General features: G+C 41.1%; 1 long non-coding RNA gene across 1 annotated transcript; it reads left to right on the forward strand.

The window, feature by feature from the left end:
- The first annotated feature begins 12,746 nt into the window (after positions 1-12,746).
- LOC129517588 (uncharacterized) lies at positions 12,747-15,796 on the forward strand. The gene is made up of 3 exons (XR_008666077.1): positions 12,747-12,797; positions 15,156-15,237; positions 15,711-15,796. It is a non-coding gene; the product is annotated as an uncharacterized LOC129517588 (long non-coding RNA).
- The last annotated feature ends 7,842 nt before the right edge of the window (positions 15,797-23,638 follow it).

A 23,638-nucleotide genomic window follows, 5' to 3' on the forward strand; every position in this document is an offset into this window, starting at 1 on the left:
TAAAAGGAACCAGGGACCCTGGAGAAATGGCTGATTCTGGGGTAGAAAGATGAACCTTTATAATCTTTTAGTGCCAGAAAGTAAGGGGAAGCTAAAACACAAAATGATGAAGAACACGAAGGCCATGTCAAAAGCACACAGGAGCCAATCTGAAAGAGCTAGGTCTCAATGGACAAACTGGAACAATTTGAGCCACAGAATACAAAACAGTTGTATTGGAATAGGACCTAAAAAATAAAATAAATATTCATGCATACACACTGATATAAATAAATGATTGAATAAATAAATAAATGGTTTCCTTCCCTGTGCAGAGGCTTTTTATTTTGATGAAGTCCCAATAGTTTATTTTTGCTTTTGTTTCCCTTGTGTCAGGAGATCTATGTAGAAAAAAGTTGCTATAGCAGATGTCAGAGAAGTTATTGCCTGTGTTGTCTTCTAGGATTGTTGCGCTTTCAGGTCTCACATTTAGATACTTGATCCATTTTGAATTTATTTTTGTGTAGTGTAAGAAAGTGCTCCAGTTTCTTTCTTTGGCATGTTGCTTTCTAGTTTTCCCAACACCATTTGTCTGAAGAGACTGTCTTTTCCCATTGGATATTCTTTCCTGCTTTGTCAAAGATTCATTGATCATATAGTTATGGGTTTATTTCTGGGTTTTCTATTCTGTTCTATTGATCTAGGTGTCTATTTTTGTGCCAGTACCATACTGTTTTGATTACTATAGTTTTAAAAAATATTTTATTTGTTTATTCATGAGAGACACAGAAAGAGAGGCAGAGACATGGGCAGAGGGACAAGCAGGGTCCTCACCAGGACTTGATCCCAGAATCCCAGGATCATGACCTGAACCAAAGGCAGACACACAACCACTGAGCCACCCAGGTACTCCTGATTACTACAGCTTTTTTTAAATAATAAATTTATTTTTTATTGGTGTTCAATTTGCCAACATACAGAATAACACCCAGTGCTCAACCCGTCAAGTGCCCCCCTCAGTGCCCGCCACCCAGTCACCCCCACCCCCCACCCACCTCCCCTTCCACCACCCCTAGTTCGTTTCCCAGAGTTAGGAGTCTTCCATGTTCTGTCTCCCTTTCTGATATTTCCCACTTATTTTTCCTCCTTTCCCTTTTATTGTCTTTCACTATTATTTATATTCCCCAAATGAATGAGACGATATAATGTTTGTCCTTCTCCGATTGACTTATTTCACTCAGCATAATATGCTCCAGTTCCATCCACGTTGAAGCAAATGGTGGGAACTATAGCTTTTTAATATAACCTGAAGTCTAGAATTGTGATACTTCCAGCATTACTTTGCTTTTTATTTATTTTTTATTTTTACGATAGTCATACAGAGAGAGAGAGAGAGGCACAGGCAGAGGGAGAAGCAGGCTCCATGCACCCGGAGCCTGACGTGGGATTCGATCCCGGTTCTCCAGGATCGCGCCCTGGGCCAAAGGCAGGCGCCAAACCGCTGAGCCACCCAGGGATCCCTACTTTACTTTTTCAAGGTTGCAATGGCTATTTGGGATCTTTTGAGGTTCCAAACAAATTTTAGGGCTGTTTGTTCTAGCTCTGTGAATAACCCTGTTGGTATTTTGATGGGGCTAGCATACATAAATATTTATTGAAGCTCGATTTGCCAACATAATGTATAACATTTATTGAGCATCCCGTCAAGTACCCTCCTCAGTGCCCATCACCCAGTCACCCCATTCCCCTGCCTGCCTCCCCTTCCTCTACCTCTTGTTCATTTCCCAGAGTTAGAAGTCTCTCATGTTTTGTCACCTTCTCTAATTTTTCCCACTCATTTTCCCTCCTTTCCCCTAAAATCCCACTCACCATTTCTTATATTCCTCATATGAGTGAAACCATAAAATGATTGTCCTCCAATTGACTTACTTCACTCAGCATAATACCCTCCATCCACATCGAAGCAAAAGGTGGGAAATGGTGGGTATTCGTCGTTTCTAATGGCTGAGTAATATTCCATCGTATACATAAACCACATCTTCTTTATCCATTCATCTTTCGATGGACACCGAGGCTCCTTCCACAGTTTGGCTATTGTGGACATTGCTGCTAGAAACATTGGGGTGCAGGTGTCCCGGTGTTTCACTGCCTCTGTATCTTTCGGGTAAATCCCCAGCAGTGCAATTGCTGGGTCATAGGGTAGCTCTATTTTTAACTCTTTGAGGAACCTCCACACTGTTTTCCGGAATGGCTGTACCAGTTCACATTCCCACCAACATTGCAAGAGGGTTCCCCTTTATCCACATCTTCTTCAACATTTGTTGTTTCCTGTCTTGTTGATTTTCACCATTCTCACTGGTGTGAGGTGGTATCTCATTGTGGTTTTGATTTGTATTTCCCTGATGGCAAGTGATGCAGAGCATTTTCTCATGTGCATGTTGGCCATGTCTATGTCTTCCTCTGTGAGATTTCTGTTCATGTCTTTTGCCCATTTCATGATTGGATTGTTTGTTTCTTTGCTGTGGAGTTTAATAAGTTTTTTATAGATCTTGATACTAGCCCTTTATCTGATACACCATTTGCAAATATCTTCTCCCATTTGTAGGTTGTCTTTTAGTTTTGTTGACTGTTTCTTTGGCTGTGCAGCAGCTTTTTATCTTGATTAAGTCCCAATAATTCATTTTTGCTTTTGTTTCCCTTGCCTTCATAGATGTATCTTGCAAGAAGTTACTGTGGCCGAGTTCAAAAAGGGTGTTGCCTGTGTTCTCCTCTAGGATTTTGATGGATTCTTGTCTCACATTTAGATCTTTCATCCATTCTGAGTTTATCTTTATGTATGGTATAAGAGAATGGTCTAGTTTCACACTTCTGCACGTGGCTGTCCAATTTTCCCAGCACCATTTATTGAAGAGACTGTCCTTTTTCCAGTGGGTAATTGTTCCTGCTATTTCGAATATTAGTTGACCATAGAGTTGGGGGCCCATTTCTCGGTTCTCTATTCTGTTCCATTGATCTATGTGTCTGTCTTTGTGCCAGTACCACACTGTCTTGATGATCACAGCTTTGTCGTACAACTTGAAATCCGGCATTGTGATGCCATCAGCTTTGGTTTTCTTTTTCAATATTCCCCTGGCTATTCGAGGTCTTTTCTGGTTCCACACAAATCTTAAGATGATTTGTTCCAACCCTGTGAAGAAAGTCCATGGTATTTTGATAGGGATTGCATTGAACATGTAAATTGCCCTGGGTAACATTGACATTTTCACAATATTAATTCTTCCCATCCATGAGCATGGAATATTTTTCCATCTTTTTGTGTCTTCCCCATTTCTTTCAGAAGTGTTCTGTAGTTTTTAGGGTATAGATCTTTACCTCTTTGGTTAGGTTTATTCCTAGGTATCTTATGCTTTTGTGTGTAATTGTCAATGGGATTGACTCCTTAATTTCTCTTTCTTCAGTCTCATTGTTAGTGTATAGAAATGCCACTGATTTCTGGGTATTGATTTTGTATCCTGCCACACTGCCAATGGCTGTGTAAGTTCTAGCAATCTTGGGGTGGAGTGTTTTGGGTTTTCTATGTACAGTATCATGTCATCTGTGAAGAGGGAGAGTTTGACTTCTTCTTTGCCAATTTGAATGCCTTTTATTTCTTTTTGTTGTCTGATTGTTGAGGCTAGGACTTCTAGTACTATGTTGAATAGCAGTGGTGAGAGTTCGTGTCGTGTTCCTGATCTTAGGGGAAAGGCTCTCAGTGTTTCCCCTTTGAAAATGACATTTGCTGTGGGCTTTTCATAGATGGCTTTTATGATACTGAGGAACGTTCCCTCTATCCCAACACTCTGAAGAGTTTTGATCAGGAATGGATGCTGTATTTTGTCAAATGCTTTCTCTGCATCTATTGAGAGGATCATATGGTTCTTGTTTTTCTCTATTGTTGATGTGATCTATCACTTTGATTGTTTTATGAGTGTTGAAGGAACCTTGCATCCCGGGGATAAATCCCACTTGGTCATGGTGAATAATCTTCTTAATGTATTGTTGGATCCTATTTGCTAGTATCTTCTTGAGAATTTTTTCATCCATGTTCCTCAGGGATATTGGTTTATAATTCTCCTTTTCGGTGGGTTCTTTGTCTCGTTTTGGAATCAAGGTGATGCTGGCCTCATAAAACGAGTTTGGAAGTATTCTATTGATAGGGCTAGCATTAAATGTGTAGATCGCTTTGAGTAGTATAGACATTTTAACAATATTTGCTCTTCTGTGACCATGGAATGTGTTTCCATGTCTTTGTGCCATTCAATTACTTTCATCGGTATTTTATAATTTTCAGAGTATAGCTCTTTCATCACTTTAGTTAGGGTTATTGCTATGTATCTTATTATTTTGGGTGCAATTATAAATGGAATGGATTCCTTAATTTCTCTTTCTGCTGCTTCATTATTAGTGTATAGAAATGCAACTGATTTCTGTACATTGATTTTGAATCCTGCCATTTTACTGAATTGTTTTATCAGTTCTAGCAGTATTTTGGTCGTCTTTCAGGTTTTCTATATACTATATACATGATACTATTATCATGTCATCTGCAAATGGTGAAACTCTTACTTCTTTGCTGATTTGGATGCCTTTTATTTCTTTATGTTGTCTGATTGCTGTGGCTAGGACTTCCAGTACTATGTTGAATAAGGGTGGACATCTCTGTCTTATTCCTGACTATAGAGGAAAAGTTCTCAGTTTTTCCCTGTTAAGGATGCCATTAGCTGTGAGTTTTTCATATATACTCTTTATTATGTTGATGCATGTTCCCCCTAAACCTACTTTGTTGAAGGTTTCTTTTTATCATGAATAGATGTACTTTGTCAAATGCTTTCTCCTCATCTATTGAACTGATGATATGTTTCTTATCCTTTCTTTTATTAATGTGGTATATCATGTTGATTGATTTGTGAATACTGAGCCACCCTGGTAACCCAGGAATAAGTTTCACTTGATTGTGGTGAATGATTTTTAATGTATTGTTGGATTCAGTTTGCTAGTATTTTATTGAGAATTTCTGCATCCATGTTCATCAGGAATATTGGCCTATAGTTCTCTTTTTTAGTGGAGTCTTTATCTGGTTTTGTTATCAGGATAATACTGGCCTCATAGAATGAAGTTGGAAGTTTTCTCTCTTTTCCTCCTCTTCCTCCTCCTCCTCCTCCTCCTCCTTCTCCTCCTCTTCCTCTTCTTCTTTCTCCTCCTCCTCCTCCTCCTCCTCCTCCTCCTCCTCCTCCTCCTTCTTTCTTCTTTGGTGGCAGCAGCAGCATTTATTTATTGTAACCTACTATTGGTCAAGGACACAAAAGAAAAGATCCCTTTCTCACCCATTAGTCTGAATCTCTAGTCGCAGTCGCCTCTGCAATTTCTAATCATGTTATTACCTATCAGCTTTCATGACTTATCTCATGATGTTACTTGTTCCAGTGCTGCATCCAGCACATGTGGGTACTTACACCACATCACCTCTTGTGGATGATGGTCATGGGTGGCTAAGTTTCTTCTTGAGCTAAAGAATTCCAGGGAACTAGCAGATAGATCCACGAGGCAGCAAAATGTAAAGAAATGAGCAAAGGCACTGGAATCAGAAAGACAGGTTCAATTACTGGAATACCTTGCCAGAGGGTGTGATGTCAGGCAAGTTGTAAATAGTCTTTAGCTCCTAGTTCTTTTTTTATTTTTTTTATTTATTTATGATAGTCACAGAGAGAGAGAGAGGCAGAGACACAGGCAGAGGGAGAAGCAGGCTCCATGCACCGGGAGCCCGATGTGGGATTAGATCCCGGGTCTCCAGGATCGCGCCCTGGGCCAAAGGCAGGCGCCAAACCGCTGCGCCACCCAGGGATCCCCCTAGTTCTTCACATAGATTTTTTTCCCTAAAGAAATCATTAAGGAAGTAGACAGGCAATGATTCATGAGGATGTTTGCCACAGCATGGATGATACTTTAGAATGAATGTGTAAGACATATATATTTTTTTAAGATTTTATTTATTTACTCATGATAGACATAGAGAGAGAGAGAGAGGCAGAGACACAGGCAGAGGGAGATGCAGGCTCCACGCCAGGAGCCTGACGCGGGACTCAATCCCGGGACTCCAGGATCCCATCCTGGGCCAAAGGCAGGCGCCAAACTGCTGAGCCACCCAGGGATCCCCTGTAAGACATATATATGATAATATATGCACTAAAATGACAAATGGAAGAGAGGGTTTTTTTAAAGGAGGGGAGAGGGAGAAGGAGAGAGAGAATCTTAAGCAGGCTCCATGCTTAGTGCGGAGCTGACATGGAGCTCGATCTCACAATCCTGAGTTCAGGACCTGAGCCAAAATCAAGAGTCAGACACTTAACTGACTAAGCCACTGGAAGAGAGGTTTTTAATGAATGCTAGAGTTCCAAGGTTGTTTCTCAGTTCTCCCTTTTCTGATTTTATGGATTTTTTTACTATGAGCATGAATTACTTGAGTAATAATGTTCAACTTTATTATTTATCAAGAATGCAAATTCAGATACTAGGATGGTACCATTTTCTCTCATCAAAATAGCAGAAAAAGAACTAATGTTATACCCAACAATTGCAAAGGTGGAAGAAAACAGGCCTTCTTATACACAAGCTGGAGTGTAAAATGGTTTCCTATATCTTTGAGTTATCTAGCAATACAAATTAAAAACCTTTAAAGCCCCCACTTTCCTTTCATCCAACATTTCAGTTTCCAGGAATACGTTCTAATATGAGAAAAGTGTGCTACAGCAGAAGATTAAGATGTCCATTCCAATTTTTCTTATAATAGCAAAAGGATGAGAAATAACCAACATAAAACACACACATAGACACACATGTGTCTGTTTAAAATAAACAAAATCATACTGTAGTGTTCTATGTCTTTTTGGTATTATTTAACCTTAATTAATGGACATCAATATATACCAATATATGTTAATTAATCTAATTCTTCAATGACTGCAAAATTTCCTTTGTCTGGTTTTACTGCAGTTTATATGAGCAAGTACGTTACTGAACACACAGGCACTTCTTTTTTCCACGGGCACTTTTTGCATTCTTACAACTGTTGTGTATATACTGCAGTCTTTTTTTTAATTGGAGTTCAATTTGCCAACATATAGCATAATACCCAGTGCTCATCCCATCATGTGCCCCCCTCAGTGCCCGTCACCCAGTCACCCTCACCCCCTGCCCACCTCCCTTTCCACTACCCCTTGTTCGTTTCCCAGAATTAGGAGTCTCTCATGTTTTGTTTACCTCTATGATATATACTGCAGTCTACTTGGATGAATATGCCTTTAGCATGAATCCCCAAAGGGAGATTGCTGGAAAAGAATGCTTACTGCATTACTAATTGAGAGATACTGGGAGTGTCAGGAGTTTTTTATGAACCTCTAAAACTGCTTCCTCTCCCTCATCTGAAGGGGGAAGGGTGGGTTACATGAGCTTCTGGGGCTCAACACAGATACAACCCATACATCCTAGCTGTATCCACTATTGTTCTCTCTCTCTCCAAGGCTAGCCGTTGGGATTTCTCCCAATTGCACATGAAGGTGGTAGTTACCAGTAGTAACTCCCAGGTCTGGCCCATACTCAGACCCACAAGGTCTGTACCCCAGGCCAGGAGAAGATGATACAGGGAAGAACAGAGCACTCCCCACAACCATCATCTCCCTCTGAAGCACACACTTGTAGTCAGTATGTGACCCTGAATCCTTCCCTCCTCCAGGTATTGAAAACAGGCCAGGGCATCATCCAGTCACAGTATAGCCACAGCTGCTACCTCACTACAGCTTCACCATGGCCTTGTGTCTATATATCTCACTCATAGCTGACCCAGGGAGCATAAAGCACATTTCTCCTATCAGGTTTTTGGACAGTCTGAAAAAGGCTCACCTTTGGCCCATGTGCCACCTGGGCCTTGGCTTGGGGCTGGACCTTGATACCTGTTTCACTCCAGACTGGGCACAGTCGCTAGTCCCCACTCTTGATTATCACCTCCAACAATGGTAAATGGGTGGACAAAAGTTCTCTTTTCCCTCTGCTATGGTGAGAGAGGGGAAGGACAGGAATGGCAGAAAAGGATGCCTTGTGGCTCCCCTCAGTGGTCCTAGCAACAACAGTATTACTTTCAGGTGTTAATTTTACTGAGAATTAGATGACCTCATTCTGGAATTTAAATAATGACATGACAGTGGGATCGAGCAATTTTTAGTGACTGAATTATTTGTAAGGAGCAGATTTTACTGGTGCCATAAAACAAATAAAATGAAACAATATCTACAATTTTCACAATGATACAAACAGGGGCTTGGGAATACCTGATTGTTCTTGGTCAGAGTGCAATGCTGCCTGAGTATGAGGTTACTCGGAAGGCTTGCAGCACTGGGCAAATTGGATTTTTTTTCAATTTAGACTCCAAGCTCTCACACAGACAGGACCCCATCTCCCCAGCGTCCTGAAGAAACTTGATCCTACCCAGAGAACATAGCTCCTGCCAACAGACAAAACACCAAGGTCAGAGAGACAGCTGGGCAGTAGATAGTCTTTCCAAGAGATAACAGGAAATGACTAAGAGCCAATAAAAGAACTTACCTGAGGAGAAACATGAGACTGAGGTCAGATCCCACAGTTTATGCTGATTAAAGAGTATGAGACCTCAGTCCTTCTCAATAAATCTTTATTTCATACACATAAAGATCTGAGTTGTAGGAACAGCTCCCGATTAGATATTAAAAGTGGTTAACCCTAATTGGTGAGATCAAGGAAAAATTATATATTCTTTACACTTGGCTCTAAATTGACTCTACATCTTGTCTGTATGAGAAAGTAAGGGAGAGAGGGAAGAAGAAAGTGAGTGATGTGGCAATTCTGCTGCAACAGGGGATTTTTCTAACTCTCAAAGAATGCGTGCTTCTCTAAAGGTAACCCATTTCATGATTGGATTGTTTGTTCCTTTGGTGTTGAGTTGAATAAGTTCTTTATAGATCTTGGAAACCAGCCCTTTATCTGATACGTCATTTGCAAATATCTTCTCCCATTCTGTAGGTTGTCTTTGAGTTTTGTTGACTGTATCCTTTGCTGTGCAAAAGCTTCTTATCTTGATGAAGTCCCAATAGTTCATTTTTGCTTTTGTTTCTTTTGCCTTCGTGGATGTATCTTGCAAGAAGTTACTGTGGCCGAGTTCAAAAAGGGTGTTGCCTGTGTTCTCCTCTAGGATTTTGATGGAATCTTGTCTCACATGTAGATCTTTCATCCATTTTGAGTTTATCTTTGTGTCTGGTGTAAGAGAGTGGTCTAGTTTCATTCTTCTGCATGTGGATGTCCAATTGTCCCAGCACCATTTATTGAAGAGACTGTCTTTCTTCCAGTGGATAGTCTTTCCTCCTTTATCGAATATTAGTTGACCATAAAGTTCAGGGTCGACTTCTGGGTTCTCTATTCTGTTCCATTGATCTATGTGTCTATTTTTGTGCCAGTACCACACTGTCTTGATGACCACAGCTTTGTAGTACAACCTGAAATCTGACATTGTGATGCCCCCAGATATGGTTTTCTTTCTTAAAATTCCCCTGGCTATTCGGGGTCTTTTCTGATTCCACACAAATCTTAAAACAAACAATCCAATCATGAAAGGGCAAAGGACATGAAGAGAAATCTCACAGAGGAAGACATAGACATGGCCAACATGCACATGAGAAAATGCTCTGCATCACTTGCCATCAGGGAAATACAAATCAAAACCACAATGAGATACCACCTCACACCAGTGAGAATGGGGAAAATTAACAAGGCAGGAAACCACAAATGTTGGAGAGGATGCGGAGAAAAGGGAACCCTGTTGGTGGGAATGTGAACTGGTGCAGCCACTCTGGATAACTGTGTGGAGGTTCCTCAAAGAGTTAAAAATAGACCTGCCCTACGACCCAGCAATTGCACTGTTGGGGATTTACCCCAAAGATTCAGATGCAATGAAACGCCGGGACACCTGCACCCCGATGTTTCTAGCAGCAATGTCCACAATAGCCAAACTGTGGAAGGAGCCTCGGTGTCCATCGAAAGATGAATGGATAAAGAAGATGTGGTTTATGTATACAATGGAATATTACTCAGCCATTAGAAACGACAAATACCCACCATTTGCTTCAGCGTGGATGGGACTGGAGGGTATTATGCTGAGTGAAGTAAGTCAATCGGAGAAGGACAAACAGTGTATGTTCTCATTCATTTGGGGAATATAAATAATAGTGAAAGGGAATATAAGGGAAGGGAGAAGAAATGTGTGAGAAATATCAGAAAGGGAGACAGAACATAAAGACTCCTAACTCTGGGAAACAAACTAGGGGTGGTGGAACGGGAGGAGGGCGGGGGGTGGGGGTGAATGGGTGACGGGCACTGAGGTGGGCACTTGACGGGATGAGCACTGGGTGTTATTCTGTATGTTGGCAAATTGAACACCAATAAAAAATAAATTTATTATTAAAAAAAATAAAGGTAACCCGCAGGGTCTAGGAATGAAAGACAGAAAGGGTTTTTGGTTGGGGGCGGGGGTGGAGATAGGGAAGGACAGGGCAAACTCCTTTCTGTCTTATAGGTATCCACCTACGTTTGTTTGCCAAAAGCAGGAGCAGTGGGCTGCTGTTTTCCTCCTCACCTCCCCTCACCCCCTCACCTCCCTCTTTTCCCGACAGTGAAGGAACAGACCACCCAGGTGATGGTGAAGCCTTTGGAGGTTCACCAGATGCATGAGATCTACAACCCTGAGGACTGCATTTTATTTGCTGTGTTACCCTTAGAGTACCATGTGTCTTTGGAGCCCTAGAACATGCTGGTTTCAGGAAAACAAAGCATATTTACTGTCTGAGAGGAGCAGGAGGCGAAATTTTCCCAAGCCTCCCTCTTCTTTTGGGATCATGCTGCACATACACAATGCTACATAACTAGCTGTTTCAAGTTAATAACAGTGTGAGCAGCACCAATATGACAGCAAACATTATGCAGTATTGGTTTTGATGGGTGGCCACATTTTTTCAAATGTGCTGCAGTTTACTTATACAGCAAGTCCATGAAAATTCTTTTATAAATTAAGGTGCTTTGGAAGTCTCATGTATCTAAATCTTTGTTCACAAACAAAAGAGTTTCTGTAACATAAAGTTTTAGAAATAGAAGTTCTGAGTTACAGGATGTATGCAAGGTTTAAAGCTTATATATTCAGATTTATTAATACTTTTCTTTACATTTTTTGGATTTCTCTCATGCCTAAAATGGCTTTGCACACTTTTAGAGCCTAAAAGCTTTCACACATCTCTGGAAACACTGAAGATTCTCTTGAGGGTCCCTGGGACAGTTGCACTGAGGAGAAAATTTAAAGGGCCAATTGGCGGGTGAAATACAGGGCTGGTAATAGTCCTAGACACACTGAAAGATTTGGGGAATGTAGAAGGGAAAGACAAGTCTTCCAGGACTGGGGAACAATGCCCTACTTCAGACGGAGCAGTCTCTGCTTGGTTCAGGAAGGCTGGATTCACAGCCTATGTGACACACATATCACTGTGCATACCCACAGGTATTGTTACATGTACCTCCAAAACTTGGGATTGACTGGCAAAGGTGACTCTGCATAGGTGTTTAAGTGGCAACAGAAGATAGATACCATTTTTATTCCCTTTCGGATTCTCCAACAAGCTCTCTGCTGTCTCTCAGCAAGTATAAATGAATACGTGTGAATGCATGAGCATGAGAGGGAGCCAGCAAGACTCAGACAGGTCGTAGCAGTGAGATCTGCAGTCTCTGAGAAGAAAGTTCCTCCAGGTCATCATCTTTCTCCTTAAAGGTCATGTGGCTGCCAAGGCTTTTGTAAGGTGGGGCCAGGAAAAGGGAGGTCTGCAAAGGGACCTAGACAGTGTGTCTAGGACTGTTACCAGCCCTGTATTTCACCCGCCAATTGCCCCTTTAAATTTTCTCCTCAGTGCAGCTGTCCCAGGGGCCCTCAAGAGAATCTTTAGTCTCTCCAGAGATGTGTGAAAGCTTTCAGATGAAGTTGGGGTGAGTCTTGGGGACATTATTTGAGGTACCTGGGTTCCAGAGGGACCAGATCATTTTGACAAAGGGTAGATTCAGGAATCCTCCATGGGGTTCCAGATAAAGGGATAAGAAAGATTCGACGGTGAGCATGCGCAAGATGCATTGCACATGACCAGTACCCAGCATTTTTCCTTCAGACATTGGTGTGGGGTGTGTGTGAAGCATTCCAGGTGCAGTGCTGTACAGATTGCATCTTGCTGTCTGGATCCTATCTCACTGTCTAAGACTCAATATGTAGGTCTCCAGAGCAGTCTACCCAGAAGTTTAAGGGCAAGTGTGCAGAGGGAGCCAGTGGGTATTGGATGGGTCAGGGCTGTGTAGTTGCCGGCCCCTGAAGAGTAAAGCCCTTGAGGACTTTGTTCTTTTGACAGGCATTGCGACTGCCATGGTGCTTCTCATGGTGAACAAGTGAGGATGGTGGGCTGTGGAGAGGAGGGAGATCACAGGAAGATGTGGCAAAGCTTGGAGAATAATTGGACGTGTTTGAGTCCCTAAGACATCAGGAAATGACACATGCAGAACTGGGAATTTTCAGTGCGCCCCTGGATGAGGGGAGGGGCAAGTAATACCCACGTGGCACATGCTAAGGCAGTGCGCATGCCCAGAGCCGCGAGCCTCCGAACAGTCATTTGTGTGGGACGTGTGGGTCGTGTCCCTCCATTTTGGATTCCTTCTCGCTGTCTGAGACTCAATTGGTAGGTCTTCATATCAGTCTGTCCAGACGTTTGAGTGTGAGGAGGGAGCCAGTGGGCTTTGGTGGGTCAGGGCTGTGCAATTCCTGGCCTCTGAGGAAAAAAGCCCTCCAGATTTTTTTTTTTTCTTGCAGGCGTTGCGGTTGCTGTTCCTCGGTCCTGGTGTAAAATAAGTGAGGAAGGTGGGCTGTGGACAGTAGGAAGGGTCATAGGCAGATGGGAACACGTTTGGAGCATCATTATATGCATTTGGGTCCTGAAGCCGCCAGAAACTGAAATAAGGCAGTTTTGGAAATTTTGAGTGTGCTCCTCGGTGAGGGGAGGGGGAGGTCACACCCACGAGGCACATGCTAAGGCATTGTGCATGTCCAGGGTTGTGAGCCTCCCAACAGTCGTTGGTATGGGACGTGTGTACCGTGTTCCGGGTGTGGAGTTGTGTGGGTTGCGTCCCTCTGTCTGGGTTCTAATCTTTTTTTTTATTTATGAGAGAGAGAGAGAGAGAGAGAGAGAGAGAGAGAGAGAGAGACAGAGACATAGGCAGAGGAAGAAGCAGGCTCCAAGAAGCAGGCTCCATGCACCGGGAGCCCGACGTGGGATTCGATCCCGGGTCTCCAGGATCGTGCCCTGGGCCAAAGGCAGGCGCCAAACCGTTGCGCCACCTAGGGATCCCCCTCTGTCTGGGTTCTTTCTTGCTGTCTGAGACTCAGTTGGTAGGGCTGTAGATCATTATGTCTAGAAGTTTGAGTGTGAGGAGGGAGCCTGTGGGCTTTGGTGGGTCAGGGCCATGTAGTTCCCTGCCTCTGAGGAGGAAAGCCCTCCTTCCATGTCTTTTCTGTTCTCCTGGACTTTGCAGCTGCTATGGTTCTGGTCATGGTGGAAAATAAATGATGATGGTGGGCTGTGGTCGGGAGGGGTTCATAGGCAGATGGGGCAAAGATTGGGGTATCATTTGATGCATTTGGGTCCTGGAGGCACCAGGAACTGACATAGGGTAGTTTGGGGGGGGTGTCATACCCACGTGGCACATGCTAAGGCAATGTGCATGCCCAGGGCTGCGTGCCTTCCCAACAGCCATTGGTGTGGGACCTTTGCAAGGTGTTCTGGTACTGGGTGCAGAGCTGTGAAGCTGTTTGCTTAAGAAAAGTGCCTCAGGTGTTATTGTTTCTTGTGCTGGAGGAGGAAGGTCTTTGAGGTAATTGCTTTTTTTTTAATTTTTAAAGATTTTATTTATTTATGAGAGAGGCAAAGACACAGGCAGAGGGAAAAGCAGGCTCCACTCAGGGAGCTCGATGCGGGACTCGATCCCGGGACTCCAGGATCACGCCCTGGGCTGAAGGCAGGCGCTAAACTGCTGAGCCACCCAGGGATCCCCGAGGTAATTGCTTTTTTTTCTACAGGTCTTGCAGCAGCCATGATTTTTGTCTTTGTTGGTGGGTTGAGACAAGGGAAGATAGAGGGCTGGTGAGGATTAGGGGTTCAAATTAAGATAGGCCGTATCTTCGAGGTGTTTTTGGTGTATCTGGGTCTTGGAGGCACTGTGAACTGCTGATAGAAGTCAGACTTGGAAACTTTTGCTGAGGCCTCGGTGAGGGGTCATGGAAGCCCTTCTCATGGGGTAATTGCGGAATGTAGTGCACATGCTCATTGCCCAGCACTTTTCCCTTGGTGGTTGGTGTGCAGGCTTGTACAGCGTGTTGCTGGTACTGAGCTTAGCAGGTGAAATCTTACCATGTGGATTTTTTCTTGCTGAGACTATATCAGTAGGCCCATAGATCAGTGCCCAGGTTTGATTGTGAAGAGGGTGCTGCCTGTCTTTAGGTGGGTAGGGGCAGTGTGATTCCTGGCCTCTGGGGAGTAAGTTCCTTGAGGTCATCCTCCTCACAGATATGGCCACCAGATGGGGCTGGAAAGGAAAGATGATGGGCCGTGGAGGGGAGGATGCCAGATGAAGATGGGAGAGTCCAAGGAGTGCATTGGAGGCATCTGAGTCCTGGGGGCACCTGAAACTGCTGACAGAGCACAGAATTGAGAATGGTCAGTGGGGAGATGGACAGAGCTGTATATTACAAAATCTCTCCATAGGGTGGAGTTCAGTTGTGAAACTAAATCTTTTTAGGAAAGCAGTTGTATGTCTTTTTTCAGGTACTTGAAAATCCCTTGTCTGCCAAATTACTGTGAATCATAGGTTTTGCAGACAGCCTAATTTGATGTAATTGGAAAATAGTTGTTATTAATTCAAGGTTTATTTAGGAAATCCCAACAAATGTAAAAAAGAACTTACAACCAGTCGTTAGCTATGAAATTAGTCTAGCATAATTACTGTTTTATTGCACTCTTTAGTTAATGATTTTCAACTTTCAGTGCAAATATGAGTGCGCGAGTAAGATCAAGATCTCAAAGAAGGGAGATGGAAAAGTCTTCTAAGCTGGATGAACCTGTGGCTGTGAGTGCTTTAATCTCTTACTTCTATTGGCAGAAATAATTTTTTATGAAAAGCCATCAAAAAAGTTGTTAAAGCAATATAGATATGTTGTTTAAAGGACTTCTTTGCTGAAAATGGTGAAAAATTAATCCCATGAAAGAGACATTGAGCAAAAAGACTTATATTCTATTGTTGCCTTGATATGTAAATTGATAGGAGCATGGGAATCATCTCTATGACCTCCCTTTTTTACTTATTTTCTGAGATGTGTGTTATTTCTTTAATATTAAGGTTTCCACAATTATTGGTCCTTGCAGATAACTCCTTTCTTAGGGTGTGTTCTATATAGAAATAGTAATTTTATTGACTCTTTATAGAGAAGAGCATAGAAAAAATTCAGATTTGTGATTACCTCCATGTAATATGTATTTTTTGCCTTCTGTCATTATAATATTAATGTCAATTCCCCTTATATGTACCTACCCTACCCCAAGGCTAAGCAATCAAGTGAAAAAAACATCAGAAGAAAAGGAACCAGCAACCAAGAATCCAGATATTGAGCTTGGACAAGAGAAAGAAGAAGGAGCACATGTGGTTCAAGGTTGATGAGGAGATGGAGAAAATATATTTCATTTATGTGGTTATATTAGTAACAGAAATAAAGGGTTTCCTGAAAATTGGCTGGAAACTTGTTTGGTAAGGGAAAGGTATAGTTTGCTGCTGACTGCAGTCCCTCTCTGATAAGTTTTCCTTATTTCAGCATTTTACCATCCCTTATTTTAAATTATTTGGCATGTTTGGAAAATACAATTCCTGCCAAAGCTCTATATTAGCAAATCAAGAGAAACAAATTAAATTTAAATAGAATTTACACTATATTGCTAGTTAGACCTAGCCTTTTTTTGAATGCTGCTTTCTGGGCATCTTAATAGTATTGATTTTCTTTTAATTTGCCTAATCTGTTTCTCAAAAATCACTGTATCTTTTAGATGCCAAAAAAGAATATGGATCTATTTTGACTTCTCTAGGTTAGTTCATTGATTTTTTAAATTGTGAGCTAGGATGAGAAATGGTAATATTGTTCCCTCACATTTTAATATCATCTATGATGGTAGTGGCTTTATAACTAGTGTGATCTGTAATTTTTTTCCTTTGCCAACCATGTAATTTTTATCATCCAAACCAGAACACTTGAGAGATGTTGACTGCTTACATCAGGACAATAGATGTAAATGGAACAGAATGGCCATCATACTATAAACAGACCGTATAAAGGTTGAACTAGATCAGTGAAATAATTTTGCATAAAAGAGACAAACAAAATGGAATAATGTCCTTTGCCCTCTCATTAGTTAAAACAATTCCAAGTATGGCATTATTATTTTAGCTAATATAGATAATTAGAAGACTATTTCAAGTGAACGGATTTGAATGACACTGGGTTTACTTGCTTGTTTTGCTTCTTGGAGTTTCTGCTTGGTTGATTTTATCTGAAATCACTGGCAGTTTTTACATGCTACTTAAAATTATCTTTAAATAGTCTCATGGAATTTAATCTCCTCTGGGTTTGAGAAATCTGCTTCTTTATACCTCCAAAAAGAATGATGCATTTAAAAAGTTAGTGCTTAAATGCCTGAAAATGTACATTAACACAGAAGTCTATGCAGTCATTAGGCTTCTGGCTTTAGTTTCATATTCTAAAACCAAAGCTGTAGTGTCCTTTGTGTACTTTTATTATTGTCTAAGTTAAGTTCTGCTAAGTGATGTACCCAACTGTTATGTTTATGTTTTAGGTGATGGACAGTCATAAGAAGAAAAGCTGAAGCCACACAACGTTTTGTTTGTTCTATTGATAATTTGGCTTAAATTTTCTCAATAAAGAATCTAAGTTTGCTCAGAAGTCATCATGCGTATCTTCTTGTTAAATCTGTTCCTAGGAACCTGGTACTATTATAAATGATACCTTTAAAAAACTCCTTATGTTCTATTTAGAGCTGGTATATTGAAGTGCTATTTATTTTTGCATAATGATTTTGTCTGGCAACTTTGCTAAACTTTTTTTAATAGTGTCTCTCTACATCTTTTTGGATTTTCTACATACATAATCATACCATATGCAGATAATGACAGTATTGTTTCTTCCTTTTGAATCTTTCAGCCTTGTAGTTCTTGTCCTTCCTTTATGACACTGGCCACATCCTTTTTTTTTTTTTTTTTGCCACATACTTTTAAGCACAGTTTTGGATAGAAGCGATAGTATACATCCTTGTACATTCCTGATCTTTCTTTCAACATGTCACTATGATGTATACTATAGATTTTTAAAAATTAGATGTCTTCTATTAGATTGAGGAAGTTCCTTTTTATTCCTAGTTTGTTAAGAGTATTTACCATGAATGTTGAATGTTATCACACACTTAATCTACATGTATTGAGGTGATCTCTTTAAAGATTTTTAAAAATTTATTCATTTGAGAGAGAGAGAGAGAGAGAGAGCACAAGCAGGGGGAGAGGGAGAAGGAGAAGAAGGTTCCCCACTGAGCAGGGAGCCCCATTTGGGGCTCCATTCCAGGATCTGGAGATCATGACCTGAGCCTAAGGCAGATGCTTAACCCTCTGAGCCACAAGGCATGCTTGTTGAGGTGATTTTAAGAGTTTTTTTTTCATTAATCTGTTAATGTGGATTCCTAGAATAAACTCAGTTTAAGTCATGGTATATTGTCCTTTTCATGTATTTTTGGATTCCCCTTTCCAGTGTTTTTTTTTTTATTTTTATTTATTTATGATAGTCACAGAGAGAGAGAGAGAGGCAGAGACACAGGCAGAGGGAGAAGCAGGCTCCATGCACCGGGAGCCCGACGTGGGATTCGATCCCGGGTCTCCAGGATCGCGCCCTGGGCCAAAGGCAGGCGCCAAACCACTGCGCTACCCAGGGATCCCTCCAGTGTTTTGTTCAAGATGTTTGCATCTTTGTGAGATTGGCCCATACTTTTTTTTATGTACTCTCCATCTTGGCCTTCGGTGTCAAGGCTCTGGCTTCAAAAATGAGGTGAGGTGTGTAATTATTCTGTTTTCTGGTAGATAGAGTTCATCTGACGTTGGAATTATTTCTTAAATGTTTGATAGAATTTGTTGATGAAGCCATCTGGGCTTGGAGTTCATTTTTAGGAAAGTTTGAAATTAATGATTTAATATTTTTCTATTCTTTAGTCAGTTTGGGTTTTATTTTCATAGGGCTTTGGCCATGTTATCTAAATTTTTATTATAGGGATCCCTGGGTGGCGCAGTGGTTTAGCGCCTGCCTTTGGCCCAGGGCGAGATCCTGGAGACCCGGGATCGAATCCCACGTCGGGCTCCCGGTGCATGAGCCTGCTTCTGCCTCTGCCTGCGTCTCTATCTCCCTCTCTCTCTCTATCATAAAAAATAAATTAAAAAAATTAAATTTTTATTATAGAGTTGTCCATAATGTCCTCTCATTATTCTCCTAATGTCTGCAGGATAATAAACACTTTTAAATTATAACATTCTTCCTAAATGGGGCTTTAGCTTCATCTCACTGTTTTGTTAACTCAGAATATTTTCTTTTTTTTAATAAATTTATTTTTTTATTGGTGTTCAATTTGCCAACATACAGAATAACACCCAGTGCTCATCCCGTCAAGTGCCCACCTCAGTGCCCGCCACCCAGTCACCCCCACCCCCCCCACCTCCCTTTCCACCACCCCTAGTTTGTTTCCCAGAGTTAGGAGTCTCTCATGTTCTGTCTCCCTTTCTGATATTTCCCACTTATTTTTTCTCCTTTCTCCTTTATTCCCTTTCACTATTTTTTATATTCCCCAAATGAATGAGACCCTATAATGTTTGTCCTTCTCCGATTGACTTATTTCACTCAGCATAATACGCTCCAGTTCCATCCACATCGAAGCAAATGGTGGTATTTGTCGCTTCTAATGGCTGAGTAATATTCCATTGTATACATAGACCACATCTTTATCCATGCATCTGTCGATGGACAACGAGGCTCCTTCCAGTTTGGCTATTGTGGACATTGCTGCTATAAACATTGGGGTGCAGGTGTCCGGGTGTTTCACTGCCTCTGTATCTTTTGGGTAAATCCCCAACAGTGCAATTGCTGGCTTGTAGAGCAGATCTATTTTTAACTCTTTTGAGGAAGCTCCACACAGTTTTCCAGAGTGGCTGTACCAGTTCACATTCCCACCAACAGCGCAAGAGGGTTCCCCTTTCTCCACATCCTCTCCAACATTTGTGGTTTCCTGCCTTGTTAATTTTCCCCATTCTCACTGGTGTGAGGTGGTATCTCATTGTGGTTTTGATTTGTATTTCCCTGATGGCAAGTGATGCGGAGCATTTTCCCATGTTCTTGTTGGCCATGTCTATGTCTTCCTCTGTGAGATTTCTGTTCATGTCTTTTGCCCATTTCATGATTGGATTGTTTGTTTCTTTGGTGTTGAGTTGAATAAGTTCTTTATAGATCTTGGAAACCAGCCCTTTATCTGATACACCATTTGCAAATATCTTCTCCCATTCTGTAGGCTGTCTTTTAGTTTTGTTGACTGTATCCTTTGCTGTGCAAAAGCTTCTTATCTTGATGAAGTCCCAATAGTTCATTTTTGCTTTTGTTTCTTTTGCATACTGGATGTGTCTTGCGAGAAGTTACTGTGGCCGAGTTCAAAAAGGGTGTTGCCTGTGTTCTTCTCTAGGATTTTGATGGAATCTTGTCTCACATTTAGATCTTTCATCCATTTTGAGTTTATCTTTGTGTATGGTGCAAGAGCGTGGTCTAGTTTCATTCTTCTGCATGTGGATGTCCAATTGTCCCAGCACCATTTATTGAAGAGACTGTCTTTCTTCCAGTGCATAGTCTCTCCTCCTTTGTCGAATATTAGTTCACCATAAAGTTCAGGGTCCACTTCTGGGTTCTCTATTCTGTTCCATTGATCTATGTGTCTGTTTTTGTGCCAGTACCACACTGTCTTGATGACCACAGCTTTGTAGTACAACCTGAAATCTGGCATTGTGATGCCCCCAGATATGGTTTTCTTTTTTAAAATTCCCCTGCTATTCGAGGTCTTTTCTGATTCTACACAAATCTTAAAATAATTTGTTCCAACTCAGTGAAAAAAGTCCATGGTATTTTGATAGGAATTGCATTAAATGTGTAAATTGCCCTGGGTAACATTGACATTTTCACAATATTAATTCTTCCAATCTATGAGCATGGAATATTTTTCCATCTTTTTGTGTCTTCCTCAATTTCTTTCAGAAGTGTTCTATAGTTTTTAGGGTATAGATCCTTTACCTCTTTGGTAGGTTTATTCCTAGGTATCTTATGCTTTTGGGTGCAATTGTAAATGGGATTGACTCCTTAATTTCTCTTTCTTCAGTCTCACTGTTAATGTATAGAAATGCCACTGACTTCTGGGCATTGATTTTGTATCCTGCCACACTGCCAAATTGCTGTATGAGTTTTAGCAATCTTGGGGTGGAGGCTTTTGGGTTTTCTATGTAGAGTATCATGTCATCGGCGAAGAGGGAGAGTTTGACTTCTTCTTTGCCAATTTGAATGCCTTTAATGTCTTTTTGTTGTCTGATTGTTGAGCCTAGGACTTCCAGTACTATGTTGAATAGCAGTGGTGAGAGTGGACATCCCTGTCTTGTTCCTGATCTTAGGGGAAAGGCTCCCAGTGCTTCCCCATTGAGAATGATACTTGCTGTGGGCTTTTCGTAGATGGCTTTTAAGATGTTGAGGAATGGGGATCCCTGAGTGGCGCAGTGGTTTGGCGCCTGCCTTTGGCCCAGGGCGCGATCCTGGAGACCCGGGATCGAATTCCACGTCGGGCTCCCGGTGCATGGAGCCTGCTTCTCCCTCTGCCTGTGTCTCTGCCTCTTTCTCTCTCTCTGTGTGTGTATCATAAATAAATAAAAAAATAATTAAAAAAAAGATGTTGAGGAATGTTCCCTCTATCCCTACACTCTGAAGAGTTTTGATCAGGAATGGATGCTATATTTTGTCAAATGCTTTGTCTGCATCTAATGAGAGGATCATATGGTTCTTGGTTTTTCTCTTGCTGATATGATGAATCACATTGATTGTTTTACGAGTGTTGAACCAGCCTTGTGTCCCGGGAATAAATCCTACTTGGTCATGGTGAATAATTTTCTTAATGTACTGTTGGATCCTATTGGCTAGTATCTTGTTGAGAATTTTTGCATCTGTGTTCATCAGGGATATTGGTCTATAATTCTCCTTTTTGGTGGGGTCTTTGTCTGGTTTTCGAATTAAGGTGATGCTGGCCTCATAGAATGAATTTGGAAGTACTCCATCTCTTTCTATTTTTCCAAACAGCTTTAGTAGAATAGGTATGGTTTCTTCTTTAAACGTTTGATAGAATTCCCCTGGAAGCCATTTGGCCCTGGACTTCTGTGTCTTGGGAGGTTTTTGATGACTGCTTCAATTTCCTCCCTGGTTATTGGCCTGTTCAGGTTGTCTATTTCTTCCTGATCCAGTTTTGGTAGTTTGTGGTTTTCCAGAAATGCGTCCATTTCTTCTAGATTGCCTAATTTATTGGCGTAGAGCTGTTCATAATATGTTTTTAAAATCGTTTGAATTTCCTTGGTGTTGGTAGTGATCTCTCCTTTTTCGTTCATGATTTTATTAATTTGAGTCTTCTCTCTCTTCTTTTTAATAAGGCTGGCTAATGGTTTATCTATCTTATTAATTCTTTCAAAGAACCAACTCCTGGTTCTGTTGATCTGTTCCACAGTTCTTCTGGTCTCTATATCATTGAGGTCTGCTCGAATCTTTATTAACTCTCTTCTTCTGCTGGGTGTAGGATCTCTTTGCTGTTTTTTCTCCAGCTCCTTTAGGTGTAAGGTTAGCTTTGTATTTGAGTTCTTTCCAGTTTTTGAATGGATGCTTGTATTGTGATTTATTTCCCCCTCAGGACTGCTTTTGCTGTATCCCAACGATTTTGAATGGTTGTATCTTCATTCTCATTAGTTTCCATGAATCTTTTTAATTCTTCCTTAATTTCCTGGTTGACCCTTTCATCTTTTAGCAGGATGGTCCTTAACCTCCACGTGTTTGAAGTCCTTCCAAACTTCTTGTTGTGATTTAGTTCTAATTTCAAGGCATTATGGTCTGAGAATACGCAGGGGATGATCCCAGTCTTTTGGTATCAGTTCAGACCTGATTTGTGACTCAGTATGTGGTCTATTCTGGAGAAAGTTCCATGTGCACTTGAGAAGAATGTGTATTCAGTTGCATTTGGACATAAAGTTCTGTAGATATCTGTGAAATCCCTCTGGTCCAGTGTATCATTTAAAGTTCTCGTTTCTTTGGAGATGTTGTGCTTAGAAGGCCTATTGAGTGTAGAAAGTGCTAGATTGAAGTCACCAAGTGTAAGTGTATTATTATCTAATTATGTCTTAACTTTGGTTATTAATTGATTGATATATTTGGCAGCTCCCACATTCGGGGCATATATATTGAGGATTGTTAAGTCCTCTTGTTGGATAGATCCTTTAAGTATGATATAGTGTCCCTCAGAATATTTTCTAATTCTCATTGATTTCTTTGAACTGTGGACTAGGTGTATTCCTTAACTTTTAAACATTTAAACATTTTCTGTCTTTTGTTATGCAGCACAAATAACTGATAAAGCTGTTTGTAAGAGACACAGCTAAAACATAAGATTTCATAAAGTTTGAAAGTAAAAGGGTGGGCAAAAGATACTCTGCACAAAATAAAATATGCTTTCAGGTAAATAAGAATTACCAGACAATAAGGGCTATTTCATGTAGAAAAATTCAATTCATCAGGAATATTTTAACAATTTTATATATGAACCTAATAGCATGGCTTCAAGAGCTGCTCTTCTTCCAGCTGTTCTAGGCTTCCTTTTTAAAGCCTTTCTCTTTGAAATTTCTTCAGGAAAAACCAAGCATCAGTCTCCAGGGGATACACTTCAAGTTCTAAAAACTTGGTCATCATTCTCCATTCTCACTGCAGCACTAGATTGGGTCTCTGATTTTCTTTTTCAAGAAAGATTTTATTTATTCATGAGAGACAGAGAGGCAGAGGCAAAGGGAGAAGCAGACTCCCTGCTCTGATATGGGACTCGATCTCAGGACCCTGGGATCACGACCTGAGCCAAAGACAGACACTCAGCCACTTAGCCACCCAGGCACGCAGGGTCTCTGATTTTTAATAGCTCAGTGCATACAGCCGGTGAGATACCAGTCGTCCTTTCTTCAACATATTACAGATGTCTTTTTTTTCCCCTGGGTCTAACAAAGTGTGATGCCAATTTTAATTTTATAATTTTACAATGCCAATTTTAGTTATTTATCAACAATTAAAAAAAAAACGGGATACCTGGGCAGCTCAGTGGTTAAGCGC

This window comes from Nyctereutes procyonoides, unplaced genomic scaffold (assembly GCF_905146905.1).
Source record: "Nyctereutes procyonoides isolate TBG_1078 unplaced genomic scaffold, NYPRO_anot_genome, whole genome shotgun sequence".
NCBI lineage: Eukaryota > Metazoa > Chordata > Mammalia > Carnivora > Canidae > Nyctereutes > Nyctereutes procyonoides.